Source organism: Sapajus apella, unplaced genomic scaffold (assembly GCF_009761245.1).
Source record: "Sapajus apella isolate SASKATOON/1434 unplaced genomic scaffold, GSC_monkey_1.0 scaffold33, whole genome shotgun sequence".
In the NCBI taxonomy this organism is placed as follows: Eukaryota; Metazoa; Chordata; class Mammalia; order Primates; family Cebidae; genus Sapajus; species Sapajus apella.
The window spans coordinates 10,991,797-11,004,007 of NW_022436973.1; positions in this window are offsets into that span (position 1 = coordinate 10,991,797).

Sequence of the window (12,211 nt, forward strand, 5' to 3'; positions counted from 1 at the left end):
AACAAGAGTGAAACTCCGTCTCAAAAAAAAAAAAAAAAAAAGAAAAAAAAATTTGTTGAAATCCTAATCCCTGAGGTGATGGTGTTGGTATTAGGAGGTGGGACCTTTGGAAGGGGATTAGAGTATGTGGGCAGGGACTTCATAAATGAGATTAGTGCCCTGATAAAAGAGACCCAAGAGAGGTGCTTTTCCCTTTCACCAGAGGAGAACACGGTGAGAAGTCACTGATCAGAAAGTGAGGCTTTTACCAGACACTGAATGTGTTGGCAGCTTGATCTTCTCAAGAGCTGTAAACAATAAATTTCTATTGTTATAAGCTGCTTAGTCCATGATGCTCTGTTATAGCAGCCCAAATGGACTGACACAGCTCTACTCATAGTTTCCCCAGATTGGAAACAACCCCTTTAATGGGTAAATTGATCAACTGTGACCTAGCCATACACTGGAACATGATTCAGCAATAAAAAGAAATGAATTACTGATTCCTGCAACAGCTTAGATGAATCCCAAAGGCATCACTCTGAATGAAAGAAGGCAGTTTCAAAAGGTTACGTAGTATATGATTTCATTGCTATGACATTCTCTAAAAGACAAAATTATCAGCTGGGCGCAGTGGCTCACGCCTGTAATCTCAGCACTTTGGGAGGCCTAAGCGGGCAGATCACCTGAGGTCAGGAGTTCAAGACCAGCCTGATCAACATGGTGAACCCCATCTCTACTAAAAGTACAAAATTAGCTGGGTGTGGTGGCACACACTTGTAATCCCAGCTACTTGGGAGGCTGAGGCAGGAGAATCCCTTAAATCTGGGAGGCGGAGGTTGCAGTGAGCTGAGACTGCACTGCACTTCAGCCTCAGTGAAAAGAGCGAAGCTCTATCTCACACACACACACACACAAAGACAAAACTATCATGATGGATTTGCAGTCACTACAGGTGAAGGTGGGAGGAGTGTGTCACTACAAAGGGGAACACGAGGGTTTTTTGAGGGGTGATGGTGTTCTTCCACATCCTGTTTGTGGTAGTGGTTACGCAAATATACTCATATGTTACCATTCATAGACCTATACATCTTTACATCAAAAAAAAAAAAAAAAAAAAAGAAAGAAAGAAAAGGATAAATTTTATTGTATGTTAATTAAAACAAACAAATAAAAACTCTTGGTAGCCTGCCTCTAACATGGTCCACAACAGTCTCACCTCTTCTTTGTACTTATGCCCTTCTCATACTGAATAGGACTAGCATGTGTCACCAAGAAAAATGGCAGAAGCAATAATGTGTGACTTCTGAGAGTAGGTCATAAAAGAAACCGGAGGCAAGGCATGGTGGCTCATGCCTATAACTCCAGTACTTTGGGAAGCTGAGGCTGGAGGATCACTTGAGGCCAGGAGTTTGAGATTAGCCTGGAACACATAGTGAGATCCCATCTCTGCCAAAAAAAAAATTTTTTTTAATTAGCCAGGCATGGTGGTACGTGCCTGTAGTCCCAGCTACTCAGGAGGCTGAGGTGGGAAGACTGCTAGAGCCCAGGAGGTCAAGGCTGCAGTGGACTGTGATCATGCCACTGCATTCTAGCCTGGGCGACAGAGACTGTGTCTCAAAAAAAAAAAAGACATTGTAACTTCTGTCTTGGTGTCTTGAATCACTCGCTGGGGGAAGAGAGCCACGATGTTGCAAGGACTTTCAAGCAACCCCATGGAGAGGAACTGAGGCCTCCTGCCAATAGTCAGCCCCAACTTGTCAGCCCTGGGAGTCAGCCACCTTGAAAACGAAACCTCTAGACACAGTCAAGCCTTCAGATGACTGTAGCCCTGGTCAATATCTGACTACAATCTCACAAGAGATCCTGAGTCAGAACTGCTCAGCCAACCTACTTCCAAATTTCTGACTCAGAGAAACTGAAAGATAGTAAATGATTCCTGTTTTAAGATACTATATTTGGGGGTTATTTGTTATAAAGCAATGGATAACTAATATAAAACCAAAGTCAGGTATGTCACTCCTCTCTGCTCAAAACCTTCAAATGGTTTCTCAGGTCACTCACATAAAACCAAAGGCGAGGCTGGGTATAGCGAGTCATGCCTATAATTCCAGCACTTTGAGAGGCTAAGGCAGGAGGATCACTTGAACCCATGAGTTCAAAACCAACTTGGGCAACATAGTGAGATCTCATCTCTACAAAAATTGAAAAATTAGCTAGGCATGGTGGTGCATGCCTGTAGTCCCAGCTGCTTGGGAGACTAAGGTGGGAGGATGTGTGAGTCTTGGAGGTTGAGGCTGCCGTGAGCCATGATCGTACCCCTGTACTCCAGCCTGGATGACGGAGGAGAACCGTTTCAAAACAAAAACAAAAGCAAAACCCACGAAAAACCAAAGGTGAGGTTCACTATGATCTGGCCTCTCTTGCTCTCATACCTCACCTTCTGCCCCTCTCCCTGATGCCACACTCACACCACTTTCAGGCCTTCTGCACTTGGTGTTCCTTCTATCTGAAATGGTCTTCCCCAGATACCCACATGGCTTACTCACTCACCTCCTTCAGGCCTCTGCTCAAATGTGACCTGGACACAAAGGTCTCCCCTGACTACCCCAGTCACTCTTTCTCTTTATCCTATTTCATTCTCATTCATAGTCTTCGTTACCGCCTCATACATCTTTTTTTTTTTTTTGAACGTGGTTTCGCTCTGTCACCAGGCTGGAGTGCAGTGGCTTACTGCAGCCTTGACCTCCTAGGCTCAAGCAATCCTCCCAGCTCCACCTCCCATGCAGCTGGGACCACAAGTGTGCACCACTATGCCTGACTAATTTTTTTTTTGGAGACAAAGTCTCAATCTGTCGCCCAGGCTGGAGTGCAGTGGCGTGATCTCAGCTCATTGCAACCTCTGCCTCCCGGGTTCAGGCAATTCTCCTTCCTCAGCCTCCCAAGTAGCTGGGACTACAGGTGCACGCCACCATGCCAAACTAATTTTTTTTTTTTTTTTTTTTTTTTTTTTGTATTTTAGTAGAGACAGGTTTCACCATGTTGCCCAGGCTGGTCTCGAACTCCTGAGCTCAGGCAATCCACCTGCCTCAGCCTCCCAAAATGCTGGGATTACAGGTGTGAGTCACTGCGCCTGGCCTAATTTTTAATTTGTATGTATTTATTTAGAGACGGAGTCTTGCTCTGTTGCCTAGGCTAGAGTGCAGTGGCGCGATCTCTGCTCACTGCAACCTCCACCTCCCAGATTTAGGCGATTGCCTCAGCCTCCCAAGCAGCTGGGACTACAGGTGCACACCATCATGTCTGGCTAATTTTTGTAGTTTCAGTAGAGATGGGGTTTCACCATGTTGGCCAGGCTGGTCTCAAGCACCTAACCTCAAGTGATCTGCCTGCCTTGGCCTCCCGAAGTGCTGGGATTACTGGCATTAGCCATGCTCAGCTCCAGCTAATTTTTTTTTTTTTTAATAAAAGTAGTTAATTGAGCTGGGCACAGTGGCTCACACCTGTAATCCTGAACTTTGGGAGCCCAAGGTGGGCAGATCACCTGAGGCCAGGAATTGGAGACCAGTCTGGCCAGCATGGTGAGACCCTGTCTCTACTAAAAGTATAAAAATTAGCTGGGCGTGGTGGCACATGCCTGTAATTCCAGCCACTTGGAAGACTGAGGCACAAGAATTGCTTGAACCTGGGAGGTAGAGATTGCAATGAACTGAGATTGTGCCATGCCACTGCACTCCAGCCTGGGTGATGGAGTGAGACTCTGTCTCAAAAAAAAAAAAAAAAAAAAAAAGTGGTTAATTATTGGATGACGAGAGTGCGGGTGAATTTTGTTTTATTTTGTTTTTGAGACAGAGTCTTGCTCTGTCCCCAAGGCTGGAATACACTGGTGCCATCACGGCTTACTGCAACCTCTACCTCCTGGGCTCAAGTGATCCTCTCACTTCGGCCTCCTAAAAGTGCTGGGATTACAGGCATGACTCACTGTACCTGGCCTCACCTTTTTTTCAGGACTACAGGCACGTGCCATTACACCTGGCTATTATTGGTTTTTGTCACATTGCCAGGCTGGTCTCAACTCCCAGGCTCAAGTGACCCTTCCACCTTGGCCTCCGAAAGTGCTGGGATTACAGACATGAGCCACTATGCCTGGCCCCAGCTAATTTTCATTATTTATTTCTTATCTGTTTCCCCCCCACTAGAATGCCAGTACCATGGGAGGAAGACTTAATTCATAATGGTTCAGTGGCTTAATTTGTATTCTTATTTTACAGATGAGAACACTGAGTCTCATAATTATACACTGGATTGATTTTAAAGCTAGGCCTTGCACCCATGCCCTTACACTCCAAACTTTAAGCAGTGTTTGCCTCTGGAGTGGGGTTGGCGCTAGTAAGGGGGTACTTATTTTTCACACTACAGGTATATTATTTTGTACTTTCTGAATTTTCACCCTGTGCATAAATTTGTTGTTATTAAATTTTTGACTAATTTACGCAGCCAAAGACCTGCCTTTTGGCATTGCCTTCAAGAGACACTATGGGGACCCTTTTACTCCTAGATGCCTCAGGGCCTTTAGTGAGCCCTACAAAGCCCCTGCTCGCACGCTTACCCCATTTATTTGCCCCTAATCCTGAGACAACCTCTGGTTAAGATCCCCAAGGGTAAGGAGCAAACCTCTTAGTTTGGTATTCCAGGCCCTTCCCACATGGCTCAAACCTCCCGATGCTGCCTCATCTCCTGTTACCACCTCCCGAAACCTATGCCCAGTGCTGCTCGCTGCTCCCCACAAACTTAGCTCTCAACACCTGGGTCAGCACCTTTGTTCATGCAAGCCCTCTATCTAGAATTCTTTTCTTATCTCCCATGTGTAGTTGTGAAAATAATACCCATCATGAGACTCAACACCTACCTCCTCTACGAATCCTCCGTGATGCCAGGCCTATATGTACATATACGCACATCTGGGTTGAATGAGAAAATATATATATATATGTAAAATATATAATATACTTATAATATATATAATACATCAAAATATATAATGTATATATATTTTGAGACGAAGTCTTGCTCTGTTGCCCAGGCTGGAGTGCCGTGGCGTGATCCTGACTCATCACAACCTCGGCCTTCCAGGTTCAAGCAATTCTCCTGCCTCAGTCTCCCAAGTAGCTAGGATTACAGGCACCTGCCACCATGCCTGGATAATTTTTGTATTTTTAGTAAAGACAGGGTTTCACCATTTTGGCCATGGTCTTGAACTCCTGACCCAAAGTGATCTGCCGGCCTCTGCCTCCTGAAGTGCTGGGATTATAGGTGTGAGTCACTGTGCCCGGCCCATTCAACCCATATATACAGGACATTTTTACAAACCAAGCACTGGGCTAGGTGCTGATGATGGGAAATGCATCAGGCATGGTCTCTATTCTTGGGGGTTACTTCTGGTCCAGCTGGGGAAACAAATTAGCAAATTTAGTCTGATGGGTAACGTGACATGAGAGGCAGAACAACCCACGGCTTCAGGGCACTGACCCGTGCCCCATGCTTCCAGGGCCCAGATCCCAGCTCTGCCACTCACAGGCTCTACGACCTTAATCTAGGTGCTTCACCTCACTGTTTCTCAGTGCCCTTATTTGTAACATGGAGATAATAAGAAAAGCAGCCTCTTAGGGTTGTTCACTAATGGGGTGAGTTAACTGATGCAAAGTGCTTAGAACACCATAACACATGGTAAACGATACATATTAGTTACTTAATACATGTTGCTTATTGTTATTATTTGAGACAGGGTTTCCCTCTGTCCCAGGCTGGAGTATGGTGGCACAAACATGGCTCATTGCCACCACTGGGCTCAAGTGATCTCCCATCTCGGCCTCCTGAGTAGTTGGAACCACTTACCACTTACCACCATGCCTGGCTAACTTTTTGACTTTTGGTAGAGATGGGGGGTCTCACTTTGTTGCTCAGGGTGGTCTCAAACTCCTGGGCTCAAGCAATGTACCTGCCTCAGCCTCCCAAATTACAGGTATGGGCCACTGCGTTCAGCCCATGTTACTTATTACAATTTCAAGGTTCTATGGGAGCTAAGAAAAGGAGAATTTCATAGAATAAGATCTTGAAACATTTACGATTATGGTTTTGTTGTTTTGAGATGGGAGTCTTGCTCTTGCTGCCCAGGCTGGAGTGCAATGGCACAATCTTGGCTCACTGTAATCTCTGCCTCCTGGGTTCAAGGGATTCTCCTGCATCACCCTCCCGAGTAGCTGAGATTACAGGCGCCCACCACCATGCCCAGCTAATTTTTTGTATTTTTAGTAGAGACAAGGTTTCAGTATGTTGGCCAGGCTGGTCTGGAACTCCTGACCTTAGGCAATCTGCCTGCCTTGGCCTCCCAAAGTGCTGGGATTACAGGCGTGAGTCACTGTGCCCGGCCTACGATCATGTTTTAAGCAGAGGGAAAGTTTAGACAATGGTGTGGAGGTATGAAGAGTGATGAGAGTTTCTCTCACAAAAGCCCCATGGGTATTGTTTTAAGCTATCTTCAGGGGCCAGCTGAGTAAGGATCTCCCAAACTTTATCTTCGTAATTCATACCACATCATTTACTTATTACTTTTTCTCTGAACCAAATCACTTTTTGTAACCTAAGTTTCTTAAAAGGAAACTTAAACCCCATCTTTAAACAGAAAAACACAAGTACAAAAGATCAAAAATAAATAAAATGGCAGGGCGCAGTGGCTCACTGTAATCTCAGCACTTTGGGAGGCCAAGGTGGGAGGATCACTTGACTCCAGGAGTTTGAGACCAGCCTGGGCAACAGCACAAAACCCAGTCTCTACAACACAAAACCCAGCTGGTGTGGTGGCGCGTGCCTGTGATCCCAGCTGCTTGGGAGGCTGAGGTAGGAGGATGGCTTGAGCCTGGGAGGTTGAAGCTGCAGTGAGCCGAGATTGAGACAGTGTGCTCCAGCCTGGGCAACAGAGTGAGACCCTGTCTAAAAATAAATAGATAAATAATTCATTTATTACTAAGTAACAGTGTTATGAAATTCCAGCAAATCAAGATTGTCTGACTCTGAGGTCTACTCTGTTACAAGGAGAGATTGAGAGCAAGCGATAGGAGTTAATGACATGATAGCGCTGAACTGAGACTTTCTCTTTGAGATTGTTAGCAGGACTGACAACTGAAAAGATCATTCTTGTTTTCTGCTAGTGCCTGCCCAAGACCCCCTAAACCAGCTTGTGCCGTGTCAGAGTGGGGAAAACATCCCCCGTGTAGAGGAGATGAATGTCAAATGGCTCAATGGATTGTCAATTTTTTTTTAAACTGACCGATTTTTCAGAGAGGGTTGGGGTATCCTCCTCCGGGGTACCGTCCCCAGGTGAGCATTGTTCTCCTGCGTCACTGCACTTGGGGAATGAGGTTTCTGGGAAATGCCTTTTGTTTCTTCCATTCTCACTGTTTACCTGGTTATGCTTGGCATCCTGGGCTGACGATCAGTAAAGGATTAGATGTAAAAACAAAACAAACCTGCTTGCCCTTAAATAATGTTATTTCAAGGGAAAGGTCTCAACCCTGAAATAAACCAGGTTTCAAGCAAGAATTTGAATTCCTTTTGACAACATAATCCAGAGTGCAGGATTTGCCTTCAGGCTATGGTTTTTTATCTGTCAGTTCCACTAAGGACAGAAGGAGAATTGAGGAGAGGAAGGATCTTTATTTTCTGGCCAGTGAAAATTTATTATTATTGTTATTGTTACTATTAATAGATTATTCGCTGAGCTTCTTTGAACAGAAAATGGAAATGAAAATCAACTCTTTCTTTTTTCCTCCCTCTGTCCTTTCTTTTCTTTATTTTCGTGTTCTCTCTCCCCTCCCTTCCATAATTTTGGAGATCTATGATGTTTTAGGACAGTGTTTCCCAGCTTTGGTTCCTTTGAACACCAGCTTCTCCATTTCTGCATCCAATCACTACTAGTGGTTGCTTAATTTTGAAAAATTGAATTCCCTTTTCTTTTTTCTCTTTTGAGACACAGTCTCACTCCAATGTCCAGGCTGGAGTGCAGTGATGCCATCATGGCTCACTGCAGCCTTGACCTCCTCCTGGGCTCAAGCAATCCTCCCACCTCAGCCTCCCGAGTAGCTGGGACTACAGGGGCACACCACATGCCCGTATAATTTTTGTATTTTTTGCAGAGACAGGGTTTCCCTATGTTACCCAGGCTAGTCTCAAACTCCTGGACTCAAGCGATCTGCCTGCCTCAGCCTCTCAAAGTGCTGGGATGACGGGTGTGAGCCATCACACCCGGGCTTCCCTTCCTTTTCTTATATGTTTGATCTGATCCTAAAACAATGATCATCTGGTTGTAAAGCCCCTACCAATCCACAATAGGAGATGTAGGTCAATACAAACTGGGCAGCAGGCAGCTCCTAAAGCCACCTCGCTGGTGGAACCTGTGAGGCTTGCCAGGGAGGGGCTGCAGAAGCCTTCCATTACTGTTGGCTGACTGACCATACAGTGAGATCCCCACTTCCTTCAGATCAGTGTTGCTCAAATTTTAGCCCCAGAAGAGCTTAAGAGATTCCTGGGCTGCATCCCCAGGTATCCTGACTCAGTGGTTCTGGGCGGGGGCCTGGGATTCTGCATTTCTAACAAGTTCCCCCAGGTGACACTGATGCTGCTGGCCTGATGACCACAATTTGAAGTCTTGGGCCACTGGGCATCCAAACCACTTGTAGGTGCTTATAAAAAGGCAGATTCCTGGGCACTACCCCCCAGATATTCTGATTCTCAGCTTCAGGGTGTCTCCTGAGAATCTGCCTTATCAACCAACCCTGGAGGAACCTCTGAAGACCACCCTTTGAGAAGCGCTGCCTAGACCACCATTAGCACCTGTAATGCCGAGGTGAGGAATGCAGAGGTGAAGGGATTTGCTTGGGTCACTCTGTAAGTCAGGGACAACTCCTTCCTGTTGCCTAGGCCCTAAATCTTGGAGCACCCTGGACTCCTCTTTCCCTCCCAGCCCATAGTCAGCATGTCAGCAAATCCTGTTGGCTCTCCTTTCAAAACACATTTAGGTTTTCTTTAAGACTCTAGCAAACAAATGGACTTGGGTGTGGGAGAGTAAATGAAACTAGACTGGTAAAATGTGGGTCATTGTTGAAACTGAGTTCATTTTATTACTTACAATTTTTTATTTATATTTGAATTCTTCCATAACAAAAAGTTTTAAGCGTTTGATCCAACAAATTTACTTCTGGGACTTTATCTTAGAGCTTTATTTTTTTGTTTCCTGTCCAACAATTTATTTTTTGAGACAGAGTCTCGCTTTGTCACCCAGGCTGGAGTGCTGTGGTACAATCTCGGCTCACTGCAACCTCTACATCCTTGGTTAGAATGATTCTCCTGCATCAGCCTCCTAAGTAGCTGGGACTACAGGCATGTGCCACCACGCCCAGCTAATTTTTGTATTTTTAGTAGAGATGGGGTTTCATCATGTTGGCCAGGCTGGTCTCGAACTCCTAACCTCAAGTGATCTGTCCGCCTTGGACTCCCAAAGTGCTGGGATTATAGGCGTGGGCCACCACCCCTGGCCTAAGTTCTCAAAACAGGAAAACAATAAACTATGGAACACCTCTTAGAATTTTATATAATTAAGAGCATTTATCCAGGCTACATACCAACAGGGAAAAAAAATGATATACTATTAAGTAAAAAACTAGTACATTAAACTGTATATATTGCATGGTTAAAACTATGCAAATAATTGTATCTTTGAAAAAGACTGAAAAATAATTATGTATGTTCAGAATCTAATCATTTCCCACCTCCTTCAATGCAATGGCCTTTGTCTCTTGGGAGAAGAGGGCACTGGAGTCCTAGTCTAGGGGAGCCCCGCACTGGTGTCCCTGCTTTCACCTCTTCCCCCTCCAACCTCCTTGGCACTGGCTAGCTAGAGAGGTTCTTCAGAAATGTGAATCAGCTCGTGCCCTTTTCTGCTCAGAACCCTAGGAGGCTTCCCTTATCTCTGCAGCTAAAAGCTGCCTACCATGGCCAGGCTGTAGAATGTCAGCTTGCCTGCTCTGATCTGCTGCTCAGTTCCCTGCCTATCCAGCCATGCTGGCCTCCTTGCTGCTCTTCCAGCCTCAGGGCCTTTGCACGTGCTGTTTTTTCTGCCAGGAATGTGGTCCCTCCCTCCTTCACAGCAGCTCTTCAGAGGTCTTACCTGGGCTCCTTATCTAACATAGATCCACTGCCTCTTTTTGCTCCCATGCCCTTTATATTTCTTCATAGCACTTATCAACACCTCCCACGGCACATTTATTATGTCTTCTACTTTCTAGAATGCAAATTCCTTGAGAACAACGACTTTATGTTTGATTCTCTCCTGCATTCTTAGTACCTAGCATAGAGCCTGGCACATAGTAGGTGATCAACATAACACCTATTGAATGAAAGCATGTTGTACTGAGAAACTCTCCAAAGGGGGCTGTAAGCTGCATGTGGGCTTTGTTTCCTGGGTAACCTCCCCTCCTTAACCCTTCTGGCATAGGCAGACTCACAGCAGGTGACCAGTAGAAGGTAAGGTGGCTGATCATTTTTCGATCAGAGACCTCCATGGCACGCAGAGTGGAAAGTGCATTCTGTGAGCTAGAGGCAGCAGAGCATGGCAGCTAATGGAACTGGCTCTGGGAGGTCAAATTCTGGCTTAACATCACCAGCTGGGCAGCCTTGGGAAAATTACAAGAATTCTCTGGGCATTAATTTTTTCTTGTGCAGAAGAAGGATAATGACAGTTCCTATTTCTCAGGGCTAGGGAATAAATAAGAGAATGTCCATAAAGCACTTAGCAAGCACAGTTGCCTGGCATGGAGGTGACAAGCAACAGACGCAGTCGAATTAATCAACAACCACATTTGCGGCTTTGTCTCTTTCAAGTTTACAACATGCTCTTATGTACATGCTTTAGCTGATCTGGGCCTGTGAACACCTGTCAGTTTTTATCACCATTTTATTTATTTTTTGATGAGGGGACAGAGTCTTGCTCTGTCACCCAGGCTGGAGTGCAGCGTTGCGATCTCGGCTCACTACAACCTCCACGTCCCAGGTTCAACTGATTCTCCCGCCTTGGCCTCCGGAGAGTTGGGATTACAGGCACGTGCCACCACGCCCGGCTAATTTTTGTATTTTTAGTAGAGACAAGGTTTCACCATGTTGGCCAGGCTGGTCTCAAACTCCTGACCTCAGGTGATCTACCTCGGCCTCCCAAAGTGCTGGGATTACAAGCGTGAGCCACAGCATCTGCCCACCATATTATACGTAAGAAAATTAGGTCAAGGGGAAAAGTGCTAGCTCACAGAACATAACTGAATCTTGCTAGAACTTCTAGTGCCCTTTCTTCCAGAACACAAGCGATTATTACTGCTGATGTGAATCAAGGTGATTTAGAGCTGGGCGTGCAGCCCCAGATACCAGAGGCTGAGGTGGAGGATCGCTTAAGCCTGGGAGGTTGAGGCTGCAAAGCCATGATCATGCCACTGCATTCCAGCCTGGGAAACAGAGCAAGGCCCTATCTCAGAGGGAAAAAAAATTGGGATGGCCCCACTGGAGTCTCAGACTCTAAAATGTGTGCCCAATGTAAGGATGTGGACGGCAAATGAATTCCAAGATGAAATCAGCCAACCAGCCACAGGCTTACAACCTGATGGCAGCAGGGAGTGCATGGGTTCCCTCATCTGCAGTTCTTTCTCTGGATAAGGCCTGAGAGCAAGTCTGGACAGGCAAACCATCTCCCAGTCCACCCAGGACTTAAAACACTTCATTGTTTTTCCAAGAGGGAAAGATGCCAAAGCCCTTTCTGTACAGTTTCTCCTGCTTAGAGTTGGGTGTCAGCTCTATGCAGCAAATGCTGACTTTGGTGTTTGATTTGAGATCTCTGATACCCTCTGGCCTCTGAGCTCTGATCCAGGCTGCCCCTGACAAAAAAGTGTTTCCTCCCACAGGTAATGAAGGGAGAAGGCCCAGCATGGAGCTCTGGGCCTGGCTCAGTGGAGGCTCTGCCACCTTTCCTGGATAAAGGCTGAGGGAGGTGACATGGCAGGGACAAGATCTATAAGGGTCAGAAGTGGAATTTTAGAACCACAAGGCCAAAACACCATGGACTCTCGGGAGTCATGGATTATTAAAACTGTAGCACCCAAGAGACCAAAAAACTCATGACTCAGAGCACCCTAAG